General features: G+C 43.8%; 1 long non-coding RNA gene across 1 annotated transcript; it reads right to left on the bottom strand.

Moving 5' to 3' along the window:
• Positions 1–8331: 8331 nt before the first annotated feature.
• Positions 8332–10309, bottom strand: LOC307222687. Its single transcript, XR_013841845.1, has 2 exons — positions 10068–10309; positions 8332–9922 (listed from the first exon to the last, which is right to left on the bottom strand). It is a non-coding gene; the product is annotated as an uncharacterized lncRNA (long non-coding RNA).
• Positions 10310–11585: the final 1276 nt, after the last annotated feature.

Below are 11585 nucleotides of genomic sequence, written 5' to 3'. Positions count from 1 at the left end.
TTGCCTACCCACAATCTAGTTCAACCCCCTGCAACTGCAAGGGTATGCAGTTGTCCCAATACGGGGATCAAACCGGCTCCTTGGCATTTTTAACACCTCACTCTGACCAACTGAGCTGTGCAGGCTATATCAGTAACAGTAATAACACACTAGCATTGTGGTGAAATGCTTTTGTGGACTAGAGGCAATCAGGTCTGGCTGGCAGGTGGGCAAGAGGGGCACATACCTGAGGGGGAATCTTCATCCGATGCACTGTAGTCCACAGCAGATAGGAATATACCGTATTTTTCGCTCTATAAGACGCACCAGACCATAAGGCGCACCTAGTTTTTGGAGGAGGAAAAGAAGAAAAAAAATATTCTGAATCTCAGAAGCCAGAACAACAAGAGGGATCGCTGCACAATGAAAGCAGTGATCCCTCTTGTTGTTCTGGCTTCTGGGATAGCTGCGCAGCCTGCATTCGCTCCATAAGACGCACACACATTTCCCCTTACTTTTTAGGAGAGAAAAAGTGAGTCTTATAGAGCAAAAAATACGGTAACTTATACCGAGCCACACCAAGGCTTCATCCAGCTCAGTATTCTCGGCACCAGCTGGCAGTGGCTCTTCAGGATTGCAGGCAGGGATCTCTACCCGCCCAACTGGAGATGCTGCGGACTAAGCCTGGGACCTTCCGCATGCGCGGGTCATAACAATGCAATTCTGCAACATCAGCTCAAAAATAAATCTCAGCAGTGAGTACCCCTTGGAAACCGGCCCGAGTAGAGACATGCATTGTAAATGTACTTGTCTTAAAAGACCTCTTGTTTTTGCCGAACAGCAGACTTAAGACACCTGTCTGGAACAAAGGTGCTGAGACAGAGGAAACCAACCGTTGCCTTCCAGATATTGCTGAACTACATCCTTAACCATGCTTGCTGTGGCTAATGGGAGCCATAGTCCAAGAAGAACTGGATGGCACCACATTGACTAGCCCTGGTCTGAGGTTTCAAGGCGTTTGTTCTAGAATTTGTCTTCTTCCCTCCTGGCCTTGCTAAAAGCCCAAAGACAACTCCCATCGGTCCCAGCCAGCTACAGGTTGGCACAAGCCGACCTACAAAGACCACTAATGGATGCTGGGAAGAAAAAGGGGAAAGACACTCTGTACAACCATGGCTTTGTTAGGTTCTGATGGCAGAAGACATGGAAAAGACACATCCATCGCGCAGACAGAACTTACCAGAGCCTGTTTTCAAGACACCTTGCATATAACATATAACAATGAAATAACTTTTAAGAAAGTACAATAAAATTCATTTTAGATGTATAAATTTCAGAGCTGGTTTCCTCAAAAAATCACAAACAAGTCACAATACTATGCTTGCTCCGTATAATGTGTACAAAAGAGGCTCAGGTGCTCCCCCAGGCAAAGCTATTGCAGCTCAAAGTTTGCATCAGTGAGCATCGGAGCCTGTTCCTTTTATTTTTGGTGTTTCTTGGTGTTGCTGTACAGAGTGTACATTAGCAAACTGCAGGTGTTCCCAGGGAGGAAACTCCCTGCCCATAAATAAACAAGAAGTCCCCAATATGCTGCTTCATAGATGAAGGGAGTGTAACATCAACTGGCGCCTTCGCTGCACATCATAAAGTTTATGGGTATGCTGAATTACAAAATATTAGGCAGAAAATCGTATGAGAGCAGGCATGAGGAAGCTTTGAACTTCAGATGTTGTTGGATTATCATCAGCACCAGCCAGCCTGGGCAATGGACAAAGATGACCAGAGATGGGAGTTCAACATCGCAGGAACCACAGGGTCTCCACTCCTGTCTTGTTGTTTAGTCGTTTAGTCGTGTCCGACTCTTCGTGACCCCATGGACCAGAGCACGCCAGGCACTCCTGTCTTCCACTGCCTCCTGCAGTTTGGTCAAACTCATGTTGGTACATAGCTGTCAACCTTCCCTTTTTTTGCAGGAAATTCCCTTATTCCAGCGCCATTTCCCGCTGCTTCCTGCTGCTATCCTGGATTGTTAGATATCCCGTAGACTGTCCCCGGGATAGGTGAGGCTGCTGATCCCTTATTTTCAAATCTGAAAGTTGACAGCTGTGTTGGTAGCTTTGAGAACACTGCCCAACCATCTCGTTCTCTGTCATCCCCTTCTCCTTGTGCCCTCAATCTTTCCCAACATCAGGGTCTTTTCCAGGGAGTCTTCTCTTCTCATGAGGTGGCCAAAGTATTGGAGCCTCATCTTCAGGATCTGTCCTTCCAGTAAGCACTCAGGGCTGATTTGCTTCAGAATGGATAGGTTGGATCTTCTTGCAGTCCATGGGACTCTCAAGAGTCTCCCCCAGCACCATAATTCAAAAGCATCAATTCTTCGGCGATCAGCCTTCTTTATGGTCCAGCTCTCACTTCCATTCATCACTACTGGGAAAACCATAGCTTGAACTCCTGTCTTAGAGGAATCCAATTTGGATACAGGCAGAAAGTTATTTGGCAGATCAGGTAACACTTCTACACAAAAAACCCAAGTTTTAGTCGTTACCTTCTGATATAGGCAATAGACCTTGGGGAAGCCCACTGTTACAGCCGTGTCAAACCTTGAATTATGTGTTAGGACACATTTTGGCAATAAACTTTGATCATATTAACAAAAGAGGGAGAGAAGAGACAATGCATTCTTAGTCCATAAATACATTTACACCCAAAATGTTTCAATTGTGAAAAGCAGGTTTCCAAAATTTTCATGCTAGTTAAACACTTTTTAGACATGCGTCATTTCGGGACACAGCAATTCAGTTTTACTAGCAAACCGGAGAGTAAACTAACCCCTTTCTAGCCAAGAGGAGCACAGGGAGTGTTCATGTGATACACCTACACACTGAAGCCGACAAACTAATGCGTCACGACACACAGTCTGGAAAGCTCTGGGGTACAGCATTGCATAAATTCTTTAATTGGGCTTTGCTTTTTTATGTGATACTGCTGGTTATTGCTCAGCAGCTGTATAATTTTTAGTGTTGTTTTATTCTGCAGAGCAAAGAATTGTTAATTCGTTTGAAAGGAAGTTTAACAATGCTCTTGGTGTCTTTATCTTTACAGGCTTTAAACTTTATTCTAAGGAGTTTTTAAGGGTTTTTTAGTTTTACCATTGCTTTAAAAAACTGCTTATCACCTGAAATGAGATAGCAGCATTAGTCTTCAGAAGGTTCCTGCCATCATAGACTGGCTCCACCCTGGTAATCATCGTGTAGACACTTTAAATAAGATATTTTGGACTGGTGGATACCTGAGCTCAGTTACTGCACTACACAAGTTGCTAACAGAGGCTACTGTGATTAGATTTCTTTACCCAGACAGAAGCAAACCATTCACAAGTTATTCTCAACTCCATTAAAGGTAAAGGTACCCCTGCCCGTACGGGCCAGTCGTGTCCGACTCTAGGAGGCTGGTCCGACTTAAGAGGCTGGGGGCCAGCGCTGGCAGGAGACACTTCCGGGTCACATGGCCAGCATGACGAAGCTGCTCTGGCGAGCCAGCACCAGCGCAGCACACGGAAACGCCGTTTACCTTCCCGCTAGAAAGTAGTACCTATTTATCTACTTGCACTTAAGAGTGCTTTCGAACTGCTAGGTGGGCAGGAGCTGGGACCGAAAGACAGGAGCTCACCCCACCACAGGGATTCGAACCGCCGACCATACGATCAGCAAGCCCTAGGCACTGAGGTTTTACCCACAGCGCCACCCGCGTCCCATTATGGGCTGCCAAACTTTTGACTACAGCCCAGGAAAATTCAATTATTCCACATGCCATAGGTTTTGCTAAGTGTTGAGATACAAGAATCCTGCCATGAAAATCTTCCCTGCAATTGCCCCTCAGACCCAGAGTATTGCATAAATGAAAGGTAACCTGGATGTTCAACACTCTGAACCCACTAGAAGTATTGAAATGGAGAGATTAAAAAACGTAAGGGCCCTGCTATATCAGCCCATAGGCTTGTAGAGGCCACAAGCAGAACTGCCTTCTGTTCATAGAATTGTAGAGTTGGAAGGGACAGTGAGGATAATTGAATCCAATCCCCTGTAATGCAGGAAATGCAGCTGTCCCATTACAAGGATTGAACCTGAAACCTTGGTGTATTCAGCACCATGCTCTACTCAACTGAGCTATCCAGGCTGATGTTCTACTGTGGTTCTCCAGCAACTGATCTTCAGGGCCATAATCCAGGAGGTAGTAGATAGCTATCACAACTAGTAACCTTATCATTCATGAACCATTTCTCTTTAGAAACCATCTTGGTTGTTGGCGATCACACATTGCGGAAGCAAATTCTACAGTTTTTAACTATGTGCTGTGCTAAAAGTCTAAAAGTTCCTATGTTGTAATGGTTGAAAGACAGACACCTGTCCAAGACAAAACTATCATGGGCTCTTCTGTTAGGAGCAGCAGGTAGAATGAAGCAAAGCCAATACCATGTTGCTACAAGGGAGCGTTTCATTTAGGATTGGCATGGGTACTATAGTGCCAGGATACTTTCTGCATCTTTTAATGTTTATTTTGTTAGTACTTTTTTTTGGGGGGGGGGGGGTTGACGAAAAAGTTGGTTTTGCTGGACCGGTTACAGTTGGTTAGGTAGAGTGAGGGACAGGGTTGGAATATAGGTTGGAGAGATCGGGAGATAGGTAGGGAGATAGGATACGAGACAGGCTGAGGTATAAAAGAGTGAACGAGAGAAAGAGTTGGTTCTGGGGAAAAACAACTTCCGCTCTGAGAGTACAGTGAAGGACAGAGTACGGTGTCCCGTAGGAGGAATAGACCAGAATTTTACTGGGAGACAGAGGTTGAGCCAGGAGATGTAGGAGTCCCAAGGAACAGCCTACTTGGGACTCAAATCTAGTCTGGAGGGGATTCTTCTAAGGAAAAGAACAAACTCCCAAACCCAGTGAAGGGAGGGGGTGTGGAGAGCCCTTTGCTTTGTTAGTTAAAATACCTCAGGAGCAGGATTGTTAAAGGGGGTGGATAACTGAAAGGAAGTATCACCGTAGAAAGAAACCAAACCTATAACTCGAAAACAACAGAGAAAGCATTAAAGTGAAATCGCACTGTATTCCTGAAGTAACCAAAGTTTAATCCATTTGTGTTAAATACTATCGTGCCTTAAATTTTTATTTAATTTTAAGAAAACCTGCCTGAGACTCCAATTTACTAGTTATCTCCTCACAAAGGTTCCCCGCAGGATACTCTGGGCTAGAATTACAAGAGGAAAGGAAAAGAAACCTTCGGGTAAAGGGTTGTTCAGTGAGGTGGGGGCAATTTATCTGAGTGAGAGAGGGCCCAATGGCATGAGAGGAAAAAGTGCCGTTGCGCCTGTTGCCAGTCGTCACAGGGAGGGAATCTGGTGTGCTTCTTCAAGGTACCTTTTCTTCACCATCAGTACACATCCTCACACTAGATTTTGTACCCCAATAGACACTACCACAACTGCATCTCCAAAGAACATAGATGTTTATAAATTGCCACAAGATCTGGATATCCAACTAAATCACTGCAGACACTGAATGACTTCTGCAAGCACAACATAATTTGCTCCTACCATGCCTGAAGGAAACCCCCAGGGCAGATATGGTGTGGCAAAGGGTGTGGCAGAGTCCAGCTCCAAGCACGCAATGATTTAGTCAGATGCAACGCCTCTTCTAGAGTTATCACAATGTACCGTATTTTTCGCCCTATAGGGCGCACCGGCCCATACGGCGCACCTAGGTTTTTTTTTGGGGGGGGTGGGAAATAAAGAAAAAAAGAATTATTTTCCCCCCAGGCACAGGGCTGGGGTGGGGGAAGCCCGAGCTTCCCCCGACCCCAGAACAGGCTGCTATCTGCAAGCCTTGGGAGCCCGGCGGGAACTCCCGCGGGCTCCCCAGGATTGTGGATATCTGCCCGAAGCCCGGGGTGCGCTGAGCAGCGCGCCCCGGGCTTCGGGGTGCAGGCTGCTATCCGCAAGCCTAGGGAGCCTGGCGGGAACTCCCACGGGCTTCCAAGGCTTGCGGATAGCTTCCTGAAGCCTGGAGACCGAGAGGGGTCGGTGCGCACCGACCCCTCTCGCTCCCCAGGCTTCAGCGAAAGCCTGCATTCGCCCCATAGGACACCCACACATTTCCCCTTCATTTTTGGAGGGGAAAAAGTGTGTCCTATAGGGCGAAAAATACGGTAAATTGCACTCTCTGCAGCCTGTCAATCAGCTGTTGGCAGATTTAGGTGGCTTTGGCAGGAGGGGTTGGGTTGCGTTCATTTATTTAGGTTATGTCCCATTCTACTACTACTAATAATAATAATTTATACCCTGCCCATCTGGCTGGGTTTCCCCAGCCATTCTTCCTCCAATGTGGAGTAGAGGATAGCTTATAACAATTCATAATATACCATATTCACAGAAAAATAACTCAAGCTCAATTCCAATGCATCTCAGGGTAGTAAAGGTTTGTATGCTGTGGTAGACAGGCACCAAAGTTTACTTTCCTACATCAGTTTTTGTTTGAAAAAGATATTGGACATCCTCCCCAACACCACCTCAACCAATGTCAATGTACTGGCATACAAAACAAACCCTTCTGGAAGGAGAAAAAGAAACAGATTTTTAAAGGAATTTTTTTGTCCAAGGATCTTTTAAATTTTTAAAAAGTAAACCATTTGATCACTTAAAACTGCATCACTGGACACCATTTGGTTGATTAGGAGAAGAAAATAAGCACTCCCTAAATTAAAATTCAGTTGGTTTTCATGGAATTTTCTTTTTGTCCCAAGTGGTCCTTGGGTACATGTAGAAAAATTAAGGTGGTGAAACTTGGGGGGCAGTATTTACCACCATGCAAGTAACAATGCCCTGCTGGAAGGATATGAAATTTGATACAGTCGAGCAGAACATTTCGTACTGTGAAACTCAGTGATTATAGTGCCCTGTACACAGTGGCTCACAGGCTCTGGTGATCAGCTGATCACCAGAGCTTGCAAAGGGGCTTGCGCAGAGCTCTGTAGGCATTTTTACCTGCCCTGTACCTGATGACACATGTCAGGGATAGGGCAGGTAGGTGTGTTTTAGCCAAAATGCCATGGTTAGCTAAATGGGGAGGTCTGGCTTGATCAGGCCCACAGAGCAGAGGTTCCCCACTGTTATGTTGTAGGTCTACCTCTTTATAAAATTTGCAACAAAAACTGGTGCAGGAGAGCAAATTGCATCCCAATGCCTAGACGAATGCATGTACACAGCATAATCAAGCAATTTCTTCTAAGGTTTAGCCCCACCATCACTATTCTTAGACCAGGATTCAGCCCTACAGCGTAAGAACAGGTGAATGTGAGCCTGCGTTAGGTAGAGTGCATTTATCTGCCACATGCACAACTACGAGTTCCCATCATCATAGATTAGGGCAGGGATGGCTAACCTGGGGTCTTCCAGATGTTGCTGTACTTCTACTAGCCCTTGTCATAGCCTATCTTCAGATATGATGGAAACTGCAGTCCAGCAAGTCAAGAGTTTAGCCGTTCCTGGGTTTGGGAAACAACTCTGAATTCATATACAGTGGTACCTCGGGTTACATATGCTTCAGGTTACTACACTTCAGGTTACAGACTCCGCTAACCCAGAAATAGTACCTCAGGTTAAGAACTTTGCTTCAGGATGAGAACAGAAATTGTGCTCCGGTGGCGTGGCAGCAGCAGGAGGCCCCATTAGCTAAAGTGGTGCTTCAGCTTAAGAACAGACCTCCAGAACAAATTAAGTTCTTAACCCAAAGTACCACTGTAGTGGATTCTGATGCCCAGCATCATGTTTTCTTTTTTGGGTGGGGTAGGGTGGAAGACACCATCTTCACCTTACAGAGCAAGGCTAGGGAACCTGTGGCCCTCCAAAAGCTGGGACTCCAAACTCCCATCAGCTCTGATCATAGGTCATGCAGTTGGGGTCAATGTGGGAGTCCCAAAACATCTGAAAGATCACAAGCTCCCCCAATAGAAAGCCACCTTCAAGGCTTATGAAAATTCCAAACCAATCTATACCGATTCTAGTAACTGCACTTAACATATTCACTCCAAAGGTAGATTCTAGGACACATTACATCAGAGCAATAAATCTATCTTGCATCCTATACATTTTTTACATCCAAGATAACTCACTTTCTTTTTTAAAAAAGTTAAGAATTCCTGAGTGAACTGTAGCTAGCGCTGCTAGTTCAAATTAATTGGACCTATTTAGCTCTAAGACGTCACAACATGCAAGGGTGTGACAGATCTTCAGCATCGCTTGCTAAAAGCAGGACTTCTGTAGGTGTGCAAGGTAAAAGAACCAAAAGAATGCCAAAATGCCTAAACAGCAGTATAAAAATTTATTACAATTAAATTGGTATCATTTTGGGTAGTGGAAAGTGATTCTAAGTGAAAAACTGAAGACAATGCATGGATTTTGGCAAGTTACTACAGACAGGAATATAAGGTAAGGCAAGAAGGATTTTTAAAATGACAGCTAAAGACAGACCCTTAAAGAAACAAATAAAAGCTGTTTCAGAAGTTGGTCACATGTCGAAGAATCACGACATTTAAGAGGACCACTGGAGAATACTAGAAGCTGTAAAGCCTAATTTAGCTGATCTACACTTTCATGAAACTTGTTTGCTATCCATTGTTTTTCAGTCCAGAAAATATCTGTCTGATTTAGACATTTAGAAAAATGTTTATACCAAGTGACAAAATGTTAGTAAGTCAGAAAAATGTATGCCAGACACACAAGTTTTGAAAGAAGAAAAGTATCAAATGCTGCAACTTATTAATATTCACTGTAGCAGAAACCTTACAAAGTAAAATAAATGCTGGTCATCTCAAAGTCCCTGAAATATTTAGGCCCATTTTTCTTTCTTTGTAGTATAGATTATCAGCATTAATGCTGACTAGAATGGAAATAATTGCCCTGGAGTAGCAAGAATTTTCTCTGAGTGGAAGAGTTGATGCAGCCAATTGCATTTGTTAAGAAACAGGTGGTCATGAAGCCTTTGATGGAACTGGCACTGACTGCTTACTGTGGCCTCTGAATTCTCCTCTCTGAATCAGGCAGATACAGCATACCTCACTTACTCCCGTTAGAATTCAGGTGCCTTGTGGACCGAAGCATGAAGGAGCTCTCCCAATCTTACATAGTAGAGCAAAAGAGATGGAGCTGCATCTATGATTTTGGAAACCTAGGTGGGATTCAACTAAGTTGTGTGCATGGAATGAAGTCCCTTCATGCAATGAGCCTCCCCCCCCCCCATATGCACTACTCTGGAGGGTTGGCAAACCCCTAGAACAGGTTTGAGTATGTGAACTACGCCTGTCTAGCAGTTTTCATGAACTGAATATGCACCCTAGAGTGTGCCGCAGAATACTCAACTGCACATGGCTTGGGGTGGAAGCTGCAGGGCACTACAGTCAATGTTTCTATAAATATAAATCAAAGCACACAGAGTTAATAGTGAAGATTTTTCATACGCCAATTTATCCTAGAATATAACTTCTTCAAGAAGAGAGTAAGTGACCCAGAAACTTTATTGGCTAAACTTTAACTCCCCCCAAAATGTATGTTAAAGGAAGCAGCAATTAAGGATTGATAAGAAATCCCCTCCTTCCACAATGCGATGGGTGCCTGAGGGGGTTACCTATTTGACTGTCACTGTTGGAAGCAGCTGCAATTTTCCTTAGCCGAGTGGCTAATAGGGAAAGGACAATACACTTCTCACTCCTGCCTCCTCTGCAGTATGTCTGTCTTTCCTTACAGGGAGAGCTGGTGCTTCATTTACTCAATTATGCAATCCTTCCACTCACTTGTGCTTACAGCAGAAAAGTCCTTTATTATTTGTTAAGCAGAGGTTGATGGCCATCTGCTATGATCTAGTAGAGATTCCTGCATTGCACGGGGGTTGGACTAGATCAGTGTTTCCCAACCTTGTGCCTCCAGCTGTTTTTGAACTACAACTCCCATCATCCCTGACTAGCAAGACCAGTGGCAAGGGATGATGGGAATTGTAGTCCAAAAACAGCTGGAGGCACAAGGTTGGGAAACACTGGACTAGATGACCCTCAAGGTCCCTTCCAACAATCCTATGGTACTATGGGAAGAGGGCACAGGTTGAAAAGTCCCACTACACGAGCGGACGTTGTTTCCTGCTCATACTCCCACTTAGTGCTACGTTGAATCCTACCCTATATTTAATACAGTATTTTTAGTTTTCTGCTTTATGGTCTATGGCAGGCATAGACAAACTCGGCCCTCCAAATGTTTTGGGACTACAATTCCCATCGTCCCTGATAACTGGTCCTGTTATCTAGGGATCATGGGAGTTTAGTCCCAAAACATCTGGCGGGCTTAGTTTGCCTATGCCTGATCTATGGTTAAGCTGAAAATAGAGACAGCTTTGAAATCAAAAGGCCAAATACTGGCAGTAAGTTGCCTAAGATGCCCCTGAAGGTATTTAACTTATTTCATAAGATTGATAACGCTATTAATACTGTTAAACCTAGAAAGCCTTAATTATTGGAAATTCCTAGCAGCTTATTGTAAGCTGCTCACCACATAAAGTTTAGCAAAACAAATGCATAGAACACAGATAAATTTGGCAATCCTAAGATTACAAAGGAACAGCGTTAGAAATTGCTGCGATGGGTCATTGTGTTCCTTACCGATTCCTATGAAACCCTGAAACAGAGAAGTCAACTTGGTATGCAAAAGCAGAAACGCTTCACAAATAAGAATGCTGACACAATGAGCTTGGACCCTCAGAGAAACTGTTAAGCTTGCTTCTTCCTTGTTTAATATGCCAAAGTGGTCATGAGCCAAAAAGAAGTGTTTTTGTTGTTTAGCAACTGGCATGAGGACATAAATCTGAGATCAGGTTAGCATTAATAAAGGGCTGTACTTTTTAAACTTCTTCATAGTCAGTTACACTACTGATTATCATACAAGATGGAGATAAGGAACAGCTGCCTCGAGGCCCCAATTGTGAACTTGTCAGGGTATGTGGCTTGGCCATGTTTGAGAATCTGGTCTGATCTTGCAAATCCACTCATGTTCTTGTAACATAACTAACTGGCATCGATATGACATTTTGTTGCACAACATGCAGTGCGGTCAGTTCATAATCAGTGAGAAAATTATTCCAACTTATGCTTATAACCCACAGTGTTTAACATGGCTGCTATCACACAAGCTGGGCAGAGGACATTTGTCCAGAAGATTCAAAAAATTAAAAGCAAAAAATTAAAATTAAATTAGAAGCAATTGGGAAAGAGATATTAATAGTTACCAGTGTCCCTTTATATAATCAATGATGCAACTGCAACATTCCAAAAAAGGAGAAAGCAGCATCCAAAGGAAAGGGAAGTGGAAAAATAATGGATGCCTCAGTTGCTCAAGAGAGTATTAGCTGTACATAATAATAATTTTTTTTAACAACTGAGAATCATTTTATCCTTCCAACAAACAGCACTAATGGGAAATAGCACACAATTTTCTGTATGCAACTGTTATATGAAAACTGTTACTGAATATAATGGTGGCCAACAATACTTACTATATAGTAAGAATTTAG

Source organism: Podarcis cretensis (genome assembly GCF_951804945.1).
Source record: "Podarcis cretensis genome assembly, chromosome: 8".
In the NCBI taxonomy this organism is placed as follows: Eukaryota; Metazoa; Chordata; class Lepidosauria; order Squamata; family Lacertidae; genus Podarcis; species Podarcis cretensis.
The sequence above is the reverse complement of the archived record's forward strand: the minus strand, read 5'-3'. Positions and strand labels throughout refer to the sequence as shown.